This window comes from Equus quagga, chromosome 5 (genome assembly GCF_021613505.1).
Source record: "Equus quagga isolate Etosha38 chromosome 5, UCLA_HA_Equagga_1.0, whole genome shotgun sequence".
In the NCBI taxonomy this organism is placed as follows: domain Eukaryota; kingdom Metazoa; phylum Chordata; class Mammalia; order Perissodactyla; family Equidae; genus Equus; species Equus quagga.
This window is the reverse complement of record NC_060271.1, coordinates 37183350-37200183: the sequence shown is the minus strand read 5'-3', so window position 1 is coordinate 37200183 and position 16834 is coordinate 37183350.

Below are 16834 nucleotides of genomic sequence, written 5' to 3'. Positions count from 1 at the left end.
TTCTGGACTCCTTCCTCCATTTGCTCCTCCAGCCCTCTCAATCCTTTTGCAATCAATTGCCTACATGAAATCCATTGTTATTTGAACTACCTAGACTATTTTCTGTTTTTCCTAACTGTTCTGACTGAGATAGCATCCAACAAATGGATAATTTTAAAAATACACCAGGGGCCGGCCCGATGGCACAGCGGTTAAGTTTGCACGTTCTGCTTCTCGGAGGCCCAGGGTTCGCTGGTTCGGATCCTGGGTGCGGACATGGCACTGCTTGGCAAAAGCCATAGTGTGGTGGGCGTCCCATATATAAAGTAGGGGAAGATGGGCATGGATGTTGGCTCAGGGCCAGCCTTCCTCAGCAAAAAGAGGAGGATTGGCAGCAGTTAGGTCAGGGCTGATCTTCCTCAAAAAACAACAAAAAAATACATCAAATGGTGATAGAAGTAGTCACAGGCAGCCAAAAGAGGCCCTGGGCCTACATAAGGCATAAACATGCATTGGGGTAGCACTGAGATTGGTCTAGCTGGAGTAGGGATGCTCTAGGAGGTGGCTAATCGAGAGGGAGAAGGCTGGGGAGATTTATTTTACTGAGTGCCTATTGCCAGACATTCTTCTAGGCACTGGAGCTTACATTCCAGTGGGAGATGTAGACAAAAACAAGTAAACAAGAGATTGCAGGTAGAAATAAGCACAAAGAAGAAACATAAGGCAAAGGAAAGATAGAGGATAATGGGTGGGGAGTGTTCTTCATGGTCACAAAGGGCCTAAAGAAGTGCTATATGAGATCTGACTGATGCCAAGGAGATTTCTCGGGCTGGCCCGGTGGCGCAGTGGTTAAGTTCACACATTCTGCTTCAGTGGCCCGGGGTTCACCGGTTTGGATCCGGTTTGGATCCTGCGTGCAGACCTTTGCACTGCTTGTCAAGCCATGCTGTGGTAGGCATCCCACATATAAAGTAGAGGAAGATGGGCACGGATGTTAGCTCAGGGCCAGTCTTCCCCAGCAAAAAGAGGAGGATTGGCAGCAGATGTTAGCTCAGGGCTAAACTTCCTCCAAAAAAAACAAAAACAAAACAACAACAAATTTTCTAGTGGCCACGTTTATAAAATAAAATGGGACAGATTAAAGTAATTTTAATATATTTAATTCAATATATCAAAAATATTTAAAACATATAATCAATATAAAATATTAAGGAGATAATTTAAATTTCTTTTTTTGGTACTAAGTCTTCAAAATCTGGTGTGCACTGTACGCTTTAAGTACATCTCAGTTTAGACTAGCCACATTTCAAGTACTCAGTATCACTTTTGGCGTGGACAGTCTTGGACAGTGCAGCTCTAGAAACAGAACTGCTAGTGTCAGAGGCTGACCAGTGTGAAGTTGGCAGACATCTTTTTTTGGAGCAAGGTGTCTTACAATGTCCCTCATATCACACTAGATAGCATATACTAGGTCATCCTTTAAGCAAAAGAAATAAAAAGGAACTATAGTTAAGTCAACTTTTAAAATCAAAGATTATATTGGAAGGGCTCTCTGAGATTATCTAGTCCAGAAATCAGCAAACTTTAGCCCTGGGCCACATCTGGCTCACTGCCTCTTTTTTTCTACAACCTGGGAGCTAAAAACAGTTTTTACATTTTTAAATGGTTAAAAAAAATCGAGGGGGCCAGGCCCATGGCAGAGTTGTTAAGTTGGCGCGCTCCGCTTCGGTGGCCCAGGGTTTCGCCGGTTCAGATCCTGGGTGCAGACATGGCACCGCTCATCAGGCCATGCTGAGGTGGCGTCCCACATGCCACAACTAGAAGGACCCACAACTAAAAAATATATATATATATATATATATATGCAACTATGTGCCGGGTGGCTTTGGGGAGAAAAAGGAAAAATAAAACCTTAAAAAAAAACTGAAAGAAGAATAACACTTCATAACATGTGAGTATTATATGAAATTCAAAATCCAGTGTCCATAATACAGTTTTACTGGAATACCTCCACACTCCTGTGCTCACGTTTTGTCTACGGCTGCTCTGGAGTCACAACGGCAGAGTTAAGTAGTTGCCACAGAGACGACATGGCCTACCAAGCCCAAAATAGTATTATTCGGCCTTTTACAGACAGAGTTAGCTGACCCCTGGACTAGACCAGCAGCTCCCATTCTATTGGTGGGGAATTGAGGCACAGAGACAGAAATGACTGGCCTGAGATCACACAGTCAGCCAATGGCCAAAATGAGAATTCTGCGTTTGCCTGCTGGTGCTCTTTTCACTACACTATCTCATAAAAGCACACAAGCAAAAGTTTCTCAGTTTATCATGACAATGACCACTTGGTCCTTTTGTATTCTCTGTGCTTCTCACACCCAGGCCCAATCTAGGTTTTACCATGGGCAGCTGCATCGGCAACCTCGAGGGGGCAGCACTGGCTAAGGTGACTCCAGAGCGCAACCTCTTAGCCATGAGGTAACCAAAACAGAATCAATCCCGTCCAAAAAAGAAAAAGGAAAACACAGGTCAAAAAGGGCCTCATTGCTCTTGATGATGATATGCATACATCAAGTGCAAACGTAACACACTTTCAATTTTTTTTTTGGACAAATTGCCAAAGGTGAGTTCAAGCACAAAATACCCCCACATCTAGATAGAATGGAAGGTACAGAAGCAACAAAAGAAAGGTAGGCATTTCAGAGAGACGCACCCACACATTAACATATATATATATTTTCCGAGTATTGGGGGAACATGGAGAGGAAGTGAGTTCTCCTGTAGCCCTAGGGGCGGTTTTAAGTAGGCGAGTGGAGCTGTGCTCATGACCCAGATCTGTCCTCATTCTGAGTTGGCCGAAGAGGAGGTGCCATCTCTTCATTTGTCTGATCATAAAATGGGGCTAGTGGGGCTTGTAGCCTAGTATCAATGAGGTATTTATGAAGTATAATTAACGTTTGCAATGGGCTTTGAGAGCCTTCAGATTGAAAGATGCCCTGTGCAAGATGCAAGATGGACTGGTGTTACTCTGAAGGCAGATCTATTTTGTGGGTGTCACCACTGTTGTTGACTGAGGCAGTGGGGGCAGTGGGGAAGCAGGCTAAGACTAGGTGGCACAACCCTTCAACACGACCCAGAACTGAGCCACAGGAAACCCGTATAGGCAGACTATCACATCAGATGGTGCAGAGAAATTTCACCGAGGATGCATAAATCCCCAGAGGGAGAACGGTTAGCTTCATGACACATAATCACGCCTAGAAGAAATCTGGTGGGGCTACTTAGAAAAACACATATGGCACTTCTGGCTTTACAAGAAGGGGACTGAGTTGCATTACTCAGCAAATATCTTTCCTAAGCCTGAGCTTGACTTCTGAGATTTTCTGAGAATTGAGTATTTTTCTAAGTAACCCTAAAAGGCCTGGTGCTGGGTAACAGCGGGAATTAGGCTGGTAGCCTAATTAAGCATCCCCATACTGCAACACTTAAAAACACTTATGGGAATCCCAATGAGTTCCTAATGTCAAATTCCTAAATTTAATCCTAAATTGCTCCACTGAATCCTTTTGTATGACCTTGGCTGATTATGTAATATCCAATCACCAGTGATAATGATGAAAAATTGAAAATGATGGCATGTGTTGATTTACTTCTCCTTGCAGGTATTCCATCAGGACCAAAGATAAGAGCTTCTCCTAGGAATAAAACCTCCACATATAGGAAATTGCTCTCAAACTCTAGCAATTAAATATATTACTTTAATCCGTGGAATGCTCAGAAAATGGAAATGTGCTGAATGGGATTTTTTTTTCTTAGTTATCTTTTTCAGCCAGAACTTCGGTCCAGATCAGTCCTATAATATGTGGGAAGACCACACAGATTTATCATGAAAACAGTCCTGTGTACTTGGCGTATATTAAGAAATCCTCAGCAGAAATATCAATAAACGTAAAACTTTATTCTGTTACCTAGAAAAGTAAATCCATAACTCTGATACTGTATTTGCTCTGGAAATTATAATCTACCAAAAAACAAAACAAAGAAAGAAAGAAAAGAGGGCCTGCCTGGTGGCACAGTGGTTAAGTTCACATGCTCTGCTTTGACGGTCTGGGGTTCACCAGTTTGGATCCCAGGCACGGACCTACACACTGCTTATCAAGCCATGCTGTGGCAGGTGTCCCACATATGAAATATAGAAGGTGGGCATGGACATTAGCTCTGGGCTAATCTTCCTCAGCAAAAAGAGGAAGATTGGTGGCGGATGTTAGCTCAGGGCTAATCTTCCTCAGGAAAAAAACAAGAAGAAAAAAAGGAAAAGAGAGGTAATATAACACTCATATGCCCCGTATTGTAAATGTAACTTGGAACTTAATTTATGCCATTCACACAAAGCTAATTGACTTGGTTTTAGTTTTCTGGCCTTTGTATCCTTTTGTCAGTTCTGTAACATCACATGGTTTACAGGGTCAAATCCTATTTTATGTAATGTTGTATTCCATCCTTGAGTTTCAAACCAGTTGACAGAATCTTTAGGTCTTCGTTTATCTCTCTAAGGAAAAAAAATCCAACCATAATGACTGTTTCCATATTTATATCGTATTTCTCATTTAACAAGTCAAAAAACTCAATGCACTTTATCCCAACTCTCCTTTACATAAACACCTTAGATTTGAAAAGCATTTCTCCAAAGCGGAACATGCAAACTTAACTGCTGTGCCACCAGACCGGCCCCTAAAGCACTTTCACATCCATTCTCTCATTTCCTTGGATCTTCAAAACAACCCCGTGGGGTAGATATGGCAAACGTAGGATAGTTAATTAATAGATTTCTAAAATTAACTCAATGAATATTTATTGAAAACCTACTGTTTGCTAGGCACGATTTTAGATAATGACCAGTCAGGGGGAAACAAAACACACCAAGATCCTGCCAAAAACGTTTATGACATAGTAAATCCAAAACCTTTTGACTGGTGTACTGTATCATTATTCCCACCTTTGGTTGGAAAACGAAGCATAGATAATTTACTTATCTTCACTCTGTCTCTTAGTATATTAGTGGCATTTCTTGTATAGATTTGCTCAACCACATCCACTCACCAGCATTTGCACCCATACATACATTCTGATCTTTCACCAGATGAACTATTTTATATTCCTATTTAAAGCCAATTCCTTCACCTATGCAGCCCCTCTCTCCTACTTAAAGACATGGATCCAGTCAACTCTGTCCCACCCATATCAATTCTCTACTGTACCAGCACTGCTGTAAAAAAGTACTGTAACTTCTTCCACCTGAAAAACAAACTTCTTTCCATCCCATTTTCCCTAGCCACACACCCCTTGCCAGCTACCACTCCATTTTTCTGCTCTTTTGCAGCAAACTCCTCTATTCTCTAATTTAAAAGTCGATTAAGTATTTATTGGACAAATGCATAATACATGAACTAGAGATGTTTCACATAAAGGTAAGTTTGAATATTCAGAGAACTTGTCACAAAAAGCAAACAAGAAAACTTGAAACTGGTTCTGTATTTCTCCGAAAGCAGAACTACAACCAATGGTTAGAAACATCCGGCATGGTACCTGTATAGTTTCAAATTCTCCAATACAATGGATGCTACATTTTCCCAAAGAAAGGAGATATAAGTCTTTTTAAAAATATAATATTCTTGGGGCTGGCCCGGTGGCGCAGCGGTCAAGTGCACACGTTCTGCTTTGGCGGCCTTAGGTTTGCCGGTTCAGATCCAGGGTGCGGACATGGCACTGCCTGGCAAGCCATGCTGTGGTAGGCGTCCCATATAGAAAGTAGAGGAAGGTGGGCATGGATGTTAGCTCAGGGCCAGTCTCCCTCAGCAAAAAGAGGAGGATTGGCAGCAGATGTTAGCTCAGGGCTAATCTTCCTCAAAAAAAAAAATAATAATAATAATAATATTCTTGGACCTCTCAAGGTAGTCAAATTTTTATGACATATCCTCCACACCAGCAATTGATACACTCACACCATCAGAAATACATCTTGTTTGTTGTAACTGGTTTGTTAAGAAAATGGCCCTTTGTTCCTTAGCTATATTTTAAGTTCTACATCACTGATTCTCAGGAGGTGTGAGAAAAGTCCCACAAAGCAGATGTATCAGGATCTCCTGGAATTCTGATATTCCATTCTAGGGAGACAGTCTTCCTCGACCTCCAAATGAATCACTACTAGTAAGAATCAGTGTAACTAATGGACGCATAGTGTGTGCTGGCACAGGGGGAAAAACAGTTGAAGACTATTCTATATAAGCTGGAGGGAGCAATATTTCATGAGTAATTAGAAAATATAAACTTAACTACATAATATGCTGGGCTTCATCCAAATGGATGAATATTTCAAACTAAAGATTGTTTTAACAACTATTCAGCATATATGTCTCAGGATAAAATATATGTAATATTTTCTATCTGTATTGTATCACATGCTTCAGTAAGGAAGGATAAGGTAATACAATTGAAGATAAAAATACTAACTTCTATATTTATCAGTGCACAGGATTCTGATGGTGGAGCTTGAACCCAGGATAATAAATACATTTTCAAATAAAGCACACAGCCAAACTAGTTAATTGTTGTTCACTGGGGATTGCTGGAACTAGGGCAGGCTCCAAGATGACGGTTGAAGAGAACCTTTTAGAAGGAAACATCCAGGCACTTAACTCTTAGGGTATTACCATTCTTGCGATGGAGTCAGTTTGCCAACATTGTTCTAATATTTCTACAAGTCCAACAAAAGCTGCAAAGTCATCAGTGATTATTGAGGTATACGCTTGAGAAACCAGGGCAAAGTCTGCTTTGTTGCACCTCTAAGCTCTGCATGACTGGCTGAATCACCTCAGACCACTGGTGAGCACTAATGGTTATATAAATTCCAGGAAAACCTCTCTGCTAGATTCTTTGTCCTACTGACCAAATTCTGCCAAGAACTGACCAAATTCCAACTTCAGAATTTGCAGATTATATAGGAAGTAGTATTCTTTCCCAAAGAAATCATGTATTATTCATGTCATTATGGAACAGATACAAGGCTAGAAGCAGATCACATCCTGAGGGTGTAACAATTTTCCAGAAGCCTAAAGGTTTTGAGTTTCTTTTTTTTTTTGAGGAAGATTAGCCCTGAGCTAACTGCTGCCAATCCTCCTCTTTTTGCTGAGGAAGACTGGCCCTGAGCTCACATCCGGGCCCATCTTCCTCTACTTTCTATGTGGGACGCCTGCCATAGCATGGTGTGCCAAGCAGTGCCATGTCCACACCTGGGATCCAAACCGGTGAACCCAGAGTGCGCATTTAACCGCTGCGCCACTGGGCCAGCCCCTCAAATATTTTCTTCATCTGACTTCCATACACTGCTCCTCTCTAGGTTTTCCTCCTACCCTACTGGTTTGCTCCTTCTCAAAGGCTTTGCAAGTTCCGGTCTTCTGAGACCTCTTAAGAGTGAGGGGCTTCAGGGCATTCCTGGTGCTCTTTCCTTCTGCATCTACACTGACTCCCTTGGTGATCTCATTGTTTCAGACTTTAAATGCCATTTATATGGTGATAACTCCCAAACACACACACACACACCTCCCCCATATATATATATCTATATCTCAAGCATACTATACAAAAACGACATATATTAAAATATCTATCTGGGGCCGGCCCTGTGGTCAAGTGGTTAAGTTCGTGCGCTCTGCTGGGGCAGCCTAGCATTTCACTGGTTCCAATCCTGCGTGCGGACATGGCACCATTCCTCAGACCATGCTGAGGCGGCGTCCCACATGCCACAACTAGAAGGACCCACAACTAAAATATACAACTAGGTACTGAGGGGATTTGGGGAGAAAAAAGCAGAAAAAAAAAAAAAGAAAATATCTATCTTCAGAACTTCCGCCTGAACTCAAGACTCATATCCAACAGGCTACCTAATGTCTCCATTTGAATATGTAATAAATATCTCAAACTGAACATGTCCAAAACTGAACTCTTGATAGTCCCCTGGAATATTGTTCTATCCAGTGTTCCCTATTCCTGTTGATTGCAATTTGATCTTTCCAGTTGTCCAGGTCAAAAGTCTTGGGCTTATCCTTCACTCCTCTTATCAACTCTACGTTCAATCTATCAAAGTCCTCTTGGAGATACCTTCAAAATATATCCAGGGTCTCTGAGTCACTGAAGCTACTCTTATTTTTCATTTGAATCCTGAAATAGCCTCCTCACTGGGCTCCCGCTTCAATCCTTGCGTCTTATTCTCAATACCTCTCAAAACCTATCTCGGATGACGCAACACCCCCAAAGCCCTCCCCCTATAGCCTAGCAGGTTCTATACATGTGCCTGCCACTCCCCTTTCCTCTTTGACATCCTCATCTCCTGCTCTCTCCCCCTTGCTCATTCTGTTTCAGCCACACTGGCTTCCCTGCTATTTTTCATATGTGCCAGTCACGCCCCCTCCTGAGGGCCTTTACACTTGCTGTTCCCTCTCCTTGGAACCTCTTCCATAGCCAGTTTGCTCCCTTAACTCCTTCAAGTCTTCAGATAACTTTTTAATGAGGCCTACCCTGACTGCCCCATTTAAAACTCCAACACATGCTTCATCTCTCTCATCCTTCTCTATATTTTCACCATAGCACTGCTATTATTTAATTTCCTGATTATATTTAGTCTCTTCTCTCCCTCCGACGACCACCCATGTACAACTCCCACCCTCCCCACCCAGCCACAGATAAGCTCCGTGAGAACAAGGATCTGTTTTATTCAGAGATGTATCCTAAGTACTTGGAACAGGATCTGGCACAAGGTTGATGCTCAAGAATTATTTGTTAAATAATAAATAAATAAATAAAGATCTTGACTTTTAGAAGTCTTTTTCATGTACTGTCTAACTAGGCCATTTAAACCATGATGCCAAAATGATAAACCTACGGGTTTCATATAATCTGCACAACTATCAGGATAGACTCTTGTGTGAGGGACAAGCATTTGTCCTGGCAGGACAAACAAATGCTGGGTTGTTCCAGGAGTATTTTTTATTTTTATAGATGTGTTTCTATTTTTCTAGGAAACATACTGTTGGCTACAAGGATTTGTTCTTTGAACTCCACTACTTCTGAAGTGCTGGCTGAACTTCTGAGTTTTTTTGCCTCAAAGGGGAAAAGACTATTACAGCATGTGGGAGTGCTTAACTGCTGCCAAAAATATTTTGAAGGACTTCCCATATTACTCAAGTCTCTAAAGGAGCTCATTTATCTTTAACAGGAAAAGGTTATTATTATTGTTATTGTTTTAAATTCCCTCTTATGGAGAGCTTGGCACGAAAAGCTGTCCTTTCCTGGAACAATGGATAGAGATATTTAGTATTTCTATATGATGGTTAGAAAAGTTTCACACAAGCTTCACCAAACGCCAAAAATAAACAAAATCAAAGGCATGAGCTAAAGGGGCCTAGCACATACCGCTTCTCTTCTATACCGGCTGTCTTAAGGATCTGGGTCTAATGAAAGGTTTTGGTTAAAACCTCAGCTCTTTCAGGGAACACAAACTGGTACAAATTAAATCAGAACCTCAGTTTTAGAACAAGAAAGAGAAACTACAGGAAGGATGGATTGGTAATTCTGGAATTCCCTAGTCCTGCCTGATTTGATAAACTGAAGACACCTAGGACTACAGATACAGAAGTATTTTCACTCCTGGGCACATCGTGGGATGGTGGTAATTCAAAATCTGTTTACTTGAACACGGCTCTCTGCACACTTAAAGTTCACCTGTTTAATACTGTTTGGGCTTTCTGGCTTTGGAAGTTGGAAAATGTTTTAAGGCCAACAGTGAGATGGGGGAGGAGAGTTATTCCAGAATTTCTGTTCAATTGTTTGGCAAACATATGGCATTGGTCATAAGGAAGAGGGGAACAGTGCAAAACACCACCTACTCTTAAGATACAAACTTTTTTTGCAAAAAAGGGTGTGCTTTTTGTGTTAAATGTAATACTTAAAAGTGTGAAAGAAGTATGAGTTCCATAAATAAGAACAACTTATTGGAACTGTTAAGCAGATCTTTCCACGTCTGTACAAAGTGAAAGAAGGGTTGTGCAATCATTCTCTGAATTTCAACTGCTTGGCTAATGATAGGAGCATGGCATTTTGTCTGCCTCATTAGGATAATATATCCTAACTTCCCAATAAAACTAATAATAGTTTCACACTGTTTCATTTTGGTTATGCAGGCAAAAAGTAACAGCATTTAAAGATACTTAAAGCATTTCATAAGCTCTCTCCACCAAAAGAACGTACAGTATTGTGCTTCATAGAACCTTGAGATAAGAGTCTAAAAAATTAAAACTCCGCGCAGTGCTTTCAGTCACATTGGAACTAAAACAAAATTTGGCATCTAACAGCCACTCCTCAGATGTTTCTTTCATCTGGAAGCCATCAAATCCTGATCTGTTCCCTCCACAACAAACATATTTTTTACATTTTCATCCTATCATTATGACCTTAACCTTCCTATTACTCAAACTGCTAACCAACCCCCTATATTGATCCATAGTAAGAAAAAACACACACAAACATAAAAACCCTCCTCTAAATGTGACGCCGAAAGACTGGAGCCAGAAGACTGGCTCGGTTATGAACTCACGCTGCCGTGAAGAAAAACAAACTGAAAAAAAAAAACCCAACCCAAACCCAAAGAAAACTAAACAAAAAGACCATGCACAAAAACCAAGGCTGGAAGACGACTTTAGCAGCATCAGCCTTGAATTTCCGGTCTTTGTTGATTCGAGCCGCAAAGTTAACATTAAAATGCCAAGATTCACATTTAAACACTTCCCTTGAAATGAGAAAAACAATAGCTCCTTCAGGATTTGAAATGACATTGGAAGGCACATAACACGAGTTTTATTGAGTCAATCTGTTATTTATAAACTCATAAGGGATTTTTAAGAGACGTTCAATGAAAGACGTTCTCAACAGGAATAAGATATTCTAACCTATTGTCCCAGTTTATGGCTCAGATATAAATAATGGGCTATAAAACCTCATCTGAAAATAGTTGCGCAGTGCATGCTCCGCCGCCAGCCAATGAAACGCCACCTCTCGGCGCCGCCACGGCCGACAGCACTTCAAAGACGCCACCTTTTCCTCTTTTTTTTTGTTTTTTTTAAAGAGACCGACCTCTTGGTTGCGCTGGCGCTTAGCACCTTTGTTGGGAACCCCACTCACGGAGCCCGGCAGGTGACCGTCTACCTGCAGAGCGCCATTCCGGGTCAGGGACGGCGCGCGATGGGTGTGCTGCGGCCCCAGTGCCAGGCTGCAGAAGGCGCCTGCCTTCTCAGGGCGCAAGGACAGCTTCCCACGGCCGGGCTCTGGGCGCCGCCTCAGAAAATGTATTCCTTTCCCAGCGCCAGGGTGGGGGTGAGAAAGCCCACTTCCAAAGAGCTGAGGGCACAGTGTGGGACTCGGTGCAGGCCTCTCGGGCGCCATTCAGAGGTTCACACGCCGCGCGCAGCCCGCGCGTCTCCGGGGCGCCCGCGCAGAGCCCGGGGCGAGAACAAAGGGGACGCGCCCGCCTTGGCTCCCGGGGGCCGCCGGCCCCGCCCCGCCCCGCCCCCTCGGCCCGCGAAATGGCGGCCGCGCCACAAAATGGCAGCCGAGCCGGCCGCCGATGGAGAAGGAAGGGGCGCCGCGCGGCCAGCCTGAGCACCCTTCGCGCGGCTGCCGAGGGCCTCGGCGCTCCTTCGTGCCGCCCGCCGCCCCGCCCGGCAGCTCGGCCGGCCCTTCCGTGCGGGGGCTGCCTTGGCTCTTCAAACCGCCCGCTCCCCACGGGGCTCCTTCTAAGGGGGTCAAAACGGGAAGGAGCTGAGTCTCGGACCCCTGCTGCCCAGGGCGCCCCTCGGCCGGGCGCGGGAAGGGAGCCCCCCTTTCCGAGGGTCTCCACACTCGCAGCTTTAACTCCAGATCACAGAGAAGACAGGAAAGGGGGGATCAAAGAACCCACCCCCCAAATGAGGGAAATTAAGGAAATGGGTGAACAGCCCTCACACCAGTCCTTGGGCAGCCACGCGCGGCCCTGAGCCCACTCCAGAGCGCAGCGAGGAGCCCGGGGCCGGGGCGCGGGGGTCGGCTGGCGCTGCTCCCCGCAACGTAGGTGAGCGCTTCGGGCTTTTCATCGCTCCGCGCTGCGCTCTCCCTTCCCCCGCGGGGAGGGGCTCGGCCGGGCTGGGCCGAGGGAGGAGCAGCTGCTGCGGTCCCCATGCCTCCCCCACCCCAGCGTGAGAGTCTCAGTAGGCTCGGGCTTTGCTTTGGCTCTGGCTGGCTTGATGCACGCAGGGCGGTGGCGGTGTGCTTTTCATTTTTCGCTTTCTTTCCGTCAAAGGCTCTCTTCCCCGCGCTCCCCACCCCCCAGCTTCCCCAGGGCTCCGTCTTTCCAGAAACTTCTCAGGGAAACTCAGCAAAAAGCCGCAGGCTCGGCCAGCCCCTCCCTCCCAGAGCATGCGCGACGGGCTGGGCGTCAGGCTCGGCGCGCGCGCGTGGGAGTGTGAGAGTGGTCCGTGCGCGCGCGCGCCGGGCGGGGCGGTTCTCTCACAATGAAGAGAACAAGTTTTTCTCCCCTCCCCCAAAGTTCCTTCGTTGCGCAAGCGCATTGGGGCACCTCCCCCTGGCCTTTGAGAGAAGGGGGAGGGGCAGGTCTGAAGTGCTCGAGTTGTTGCTCCGCGCGCCTGCGCACTCGGACGTCTTCGGGGCGCCGTCTTTTCCGCGCTGCCTGTGCCAGCGTCTTTGATGTGAAGTGCGTGTGAGCAAGTCGGTTGTGCCGTAGTCAGTTTCCTCCACTCCCACTCGCGGAAACTGTAGTTTCTCGAGGGGTTATTAATTCTATACGGCGGGTTTCCTGGAGATTACCCGTCCCGTTGTGCCTCAGGGCTGAGGTCGGAGTGTGTCTCGTTGGCCCCCTTACCCTCCTGCCGGCGCCATGTTTGGAACGGCTCCTGACTGGATTCGGTGACTGGAGTGTGGTGGAGCCTCCTCCAAATTGGGGAGAACAGCCCTGGGCGAAGGAGGTGGTGGCCGGGCTGGCTGCCATCAGGCGCTGCCTGCACTTGTTGCTCGCTGAGCCAAAATAGAGGGGTCCTTTCTTTGGAACGCCGCCCTTGGTCCTCGACACCAGCCTCAGCTCGGGCTGGCCGCTCGGCTTGTCCCCGGTGTGTGGATGCGGACAAAGAAAGGGCCCGGGCGCACGGCTCTGTCTCTCTTGGCAGAACCGAGCTTGGAGGGCGGTGACCATAGTAACCGCACTTACTCTTTCTCAAGGTGCCTTTTGTCTTTTCTCCCCTTTTCCTCTTCCCTTAGGAGTGGTGGAAATTACTGCCAGGGTTGTAGGTTCTTAACCCCCTCGCCCCCCCAAAGTACCCCTTATCTTGCCACGTGGTCCACTTCCATACACTGTTTTGGAAATGCAGCAGGTTAAGCACGGTCCCCTTTGGCGGGGCGTGGAGGCTTGCCGCTTCCAGTCTGGGCTTTGTTTCCTTGTCACCCTTCCTTCTGAAGGACTTTCGTCTCCCTGGTGGAGAAATCCCCTTCCTCTTAGCGCGTAACGCACCTTCAAGGGCATCGGGTGCAAAGAGGGAGCTGGTTCGCGAAGGGAGCACGTTGGGGGCTCCGAAAGACTCACGTGGCCGCGGCAGCGGGGCGTTCTGTGGTCGGGAGCTGCGTTTTGGCCCCGAGGCTCTTCGGCGGGGCCGACTTGCCCGCAGGTGCGAGCGCGCTGGGCCGCGCCGAGGCCGAGGTCAGTCCCGGTCACCGCTCTGGGCGGAGCCTCTCAGTGGGTTCTACAGGAGGGAGATCTTCCTGGTGGGAATTTTCGGTTGGTGCCAGATTCCTAACGGGAACTCAGTCGTAAAAAGCCAGCTAGAGGCTCTGGAAGTGCTAGCAAGCGATGGAATGCTCCCCTCCTCGCAAGGCGGTAATCTGAGGCTTGGAACTGACCAGATCGAGTGTCCCTTGAATTCGCAGAATTTGTTAGAGCATCTGTCCTAAATTATGGTTAGTGAGTCTTTAAAGTCAAAGTTCCTACAGTAAGGATAACACTACTAAATAAAGGCAAGAAAATTTTGAGTATGTACTTTTTGTAGTTTCAAATAGGCATAAAACAAAGTTCCTATGTGCTGTCTAAAATTTAAAATCTCTGCAAACTGATCTTGAGGGGAACAATATATTTGTCGAAAACTATGAAGGGTAAAAGGGTGATCTTAATTTATCCGCTCTGTTGGCTAGGTCAGCATTCAAAGCCTGGTTTAAAGCCATTTTTTCAGGTGAATTTCTTTTTGCATTTTTTCTTAAAGTCAAAGGTTTATGCTTGGGTGAGTGTTTAAACTGTCTTGTAGGGGTGGGGAAAACACAAACCCCTTTCATTAGTTCATCTCACCACGCCTCTCCCACCAACTCTCAGTATAGAATGAAATCTTTAGTTATGACTCTTAGTGGTTGTGTTTTCTCAGAAAAACGATTATAAATTAATCTAGCCTCTTCAAAGAGAGTTTCTTGAGGTATTCTCTCTGTTCAGCCAAAATATTTTCTAAATAGAAATGTAAAGGATGGTTCCCATGACTTTTGTAGTATACGGCCTGAAAAAAATTCTATCTCCTCCTCTATCAAAATACTGAAATTTAACTTTTTTTCCCCCATGAGGAAGATTCGCCCTGAACTAACATCTGTGCCAGTCGTCCTCTGTTTTGTATGTGGGTCACCACCTCAGCATGGGCGCTGTCCAGTGGCGTAGGTCCACACCTGGTAATGGAACTGGGCTACTGAAGCGGAGCAGGCCGAACTTAACCACTAGGCCATGGGGCTGGCCCCTGAAATTTAATTTTTTAAAGCCTTAAAAATAACTCCAACATTTAATTCAGAAGTGCATCATGTCCTACCTAATTTTTAAATAGAGTGTGGTTTTATTTTAAGCCAAAAGGTTTCAAGTGTCTAATTATGGAATATTACATAAATTAGTAATCATTGCCATCTTGAAAATTAATGCAAAATATTGAGGCAGTTATGTGATTTAAGGAAACATTACTATTAAATAGTAATAATTGAATTAAAATGGAAACAGTTTTAAAACATATTTCCAGGGGCCAGCCTGGTGGCACAGAGTTAAGTTTGCACACTCGGCTTTGGCGGCCTAGGGTTCCCGGTTTGGATCCTGGGCACGGACCTATGCTCCACTTATTGAGACATGCTGTGGCAGAGGTCCCAAATATAAAGTAGAGGAAGCTGGACACGGATGTTAGCTCAGGGCCAATCTTCCTCAAAACACACACAAAAAAACCCATATTTCAAATGAGTACGTAAATAATTTTTTGTCTGAATTCTCTACTTCAAACTAGAGCCAGACCTTTGAGAGGAGCAGGAGGGGAGCTTAAAAAACCTAAATCTGGTGAAAGTTCCAATACGATATGTAATAAGTTACTAAACATTTTATCTAGTATTGTTGTTTTCGAGATTCCACCAAGTACACTTTAATAGTTTTCTCAGAATTAATCAGTAGCCTTGATTTGCATTATTTATATTCTGCTTATTTCCTGATGTTTGAAAGTTACAATCTCCTAGACTTGGGGTGTTTTGGCTAATGTATATCGTTTATAGTGAAGAGGTTAAGTTTTTTCTCACATGAGGATTAGCAGTAGAGTTTTAAAAGGTTGAATGAAATCTCTCAATTACCATTGAGAATAATATTTTGTTCATGTGAGATCTGTTAACATAAATATGTTGATTTAATGTAGTCAAGTATCAACATTTCAGAGGAACCTTTAACCCAGATGCTGACTTCCAAAGCCATTTTATTATAAATTTTTCTAACTATAAAAGCAGTACATGTTAACCAAAGAAAAATTTAGAAACCATAGATGAATAAAAACGTTGAAAAAATTCATATTCTACCACATAGACACAACCATGGTTAGTATTTGCAAATATCCTTCCAGTCTATTTTTTATTTGATGCCATAAACATTAGCAAATTGTATTCATAATTTTAAATACTAGATACATTAGCAGTAATTTCCTCAGAGTGAAAAAAGTTACTTTCAGCAACTTTCAAAAGTTGCTAAAGCAGAGTTTAAACTTTAGTAGAAACTAAGAATTGACTTTTAAAAATACCAGCCATTATAGTCATTTCTGGAAAACTAAAAACAATGTGGAATAAATTATTTAGTTTTCTTAGAGACGTGAACAGTAAAGTCGATTATGAAGTGTTACCTTGCTGAAAGAATGATTTAGAGGACTAGCTACTTAATACTGTTCAGCTGATTGGAGTTCTGATAACTTAGGTATATATAATTTTACCAGAGTGCCGTTGCTATTTCAAAATAGGTCTGTTAATAAACTGGTCTCTCTCTTTTACCATTTGACCCTCAGAACTAGCAAGATATCAGACATTCTTTGAGAATAATATAGTAATGTTGTCTGTTTTATTTTCTACTATGTTGAAAAAAATGGTTCTAATAATAGAAGGAGTTAGTATTGTCAAGTTCTCATGTGGTTGGGGCTTTGATCATTTTAGAGCTAGTTAATACATTTTTATAGGATGTCTTTAGGATCAAGTGCTTATATTTTAGGTATATGTTTTCTCATGAAACAGTTTAATTTTAATAGCTTGGGATTCAATTTGTAACCAAACTGTTGTTAAATATCTGGTAACTATTCTGTCATTCTGTTTAAACGGTGATCTTAATTTATCTGCTCTGTTGGCTAGGTCAGCATTCAAAGCCTGAGTTTGAGGCTCAGATGGTTTCTCCAACTGGGCTTCCATTACGCATGACTGAACTCTTTGAGCACATCTAGCATGCTAAATACAG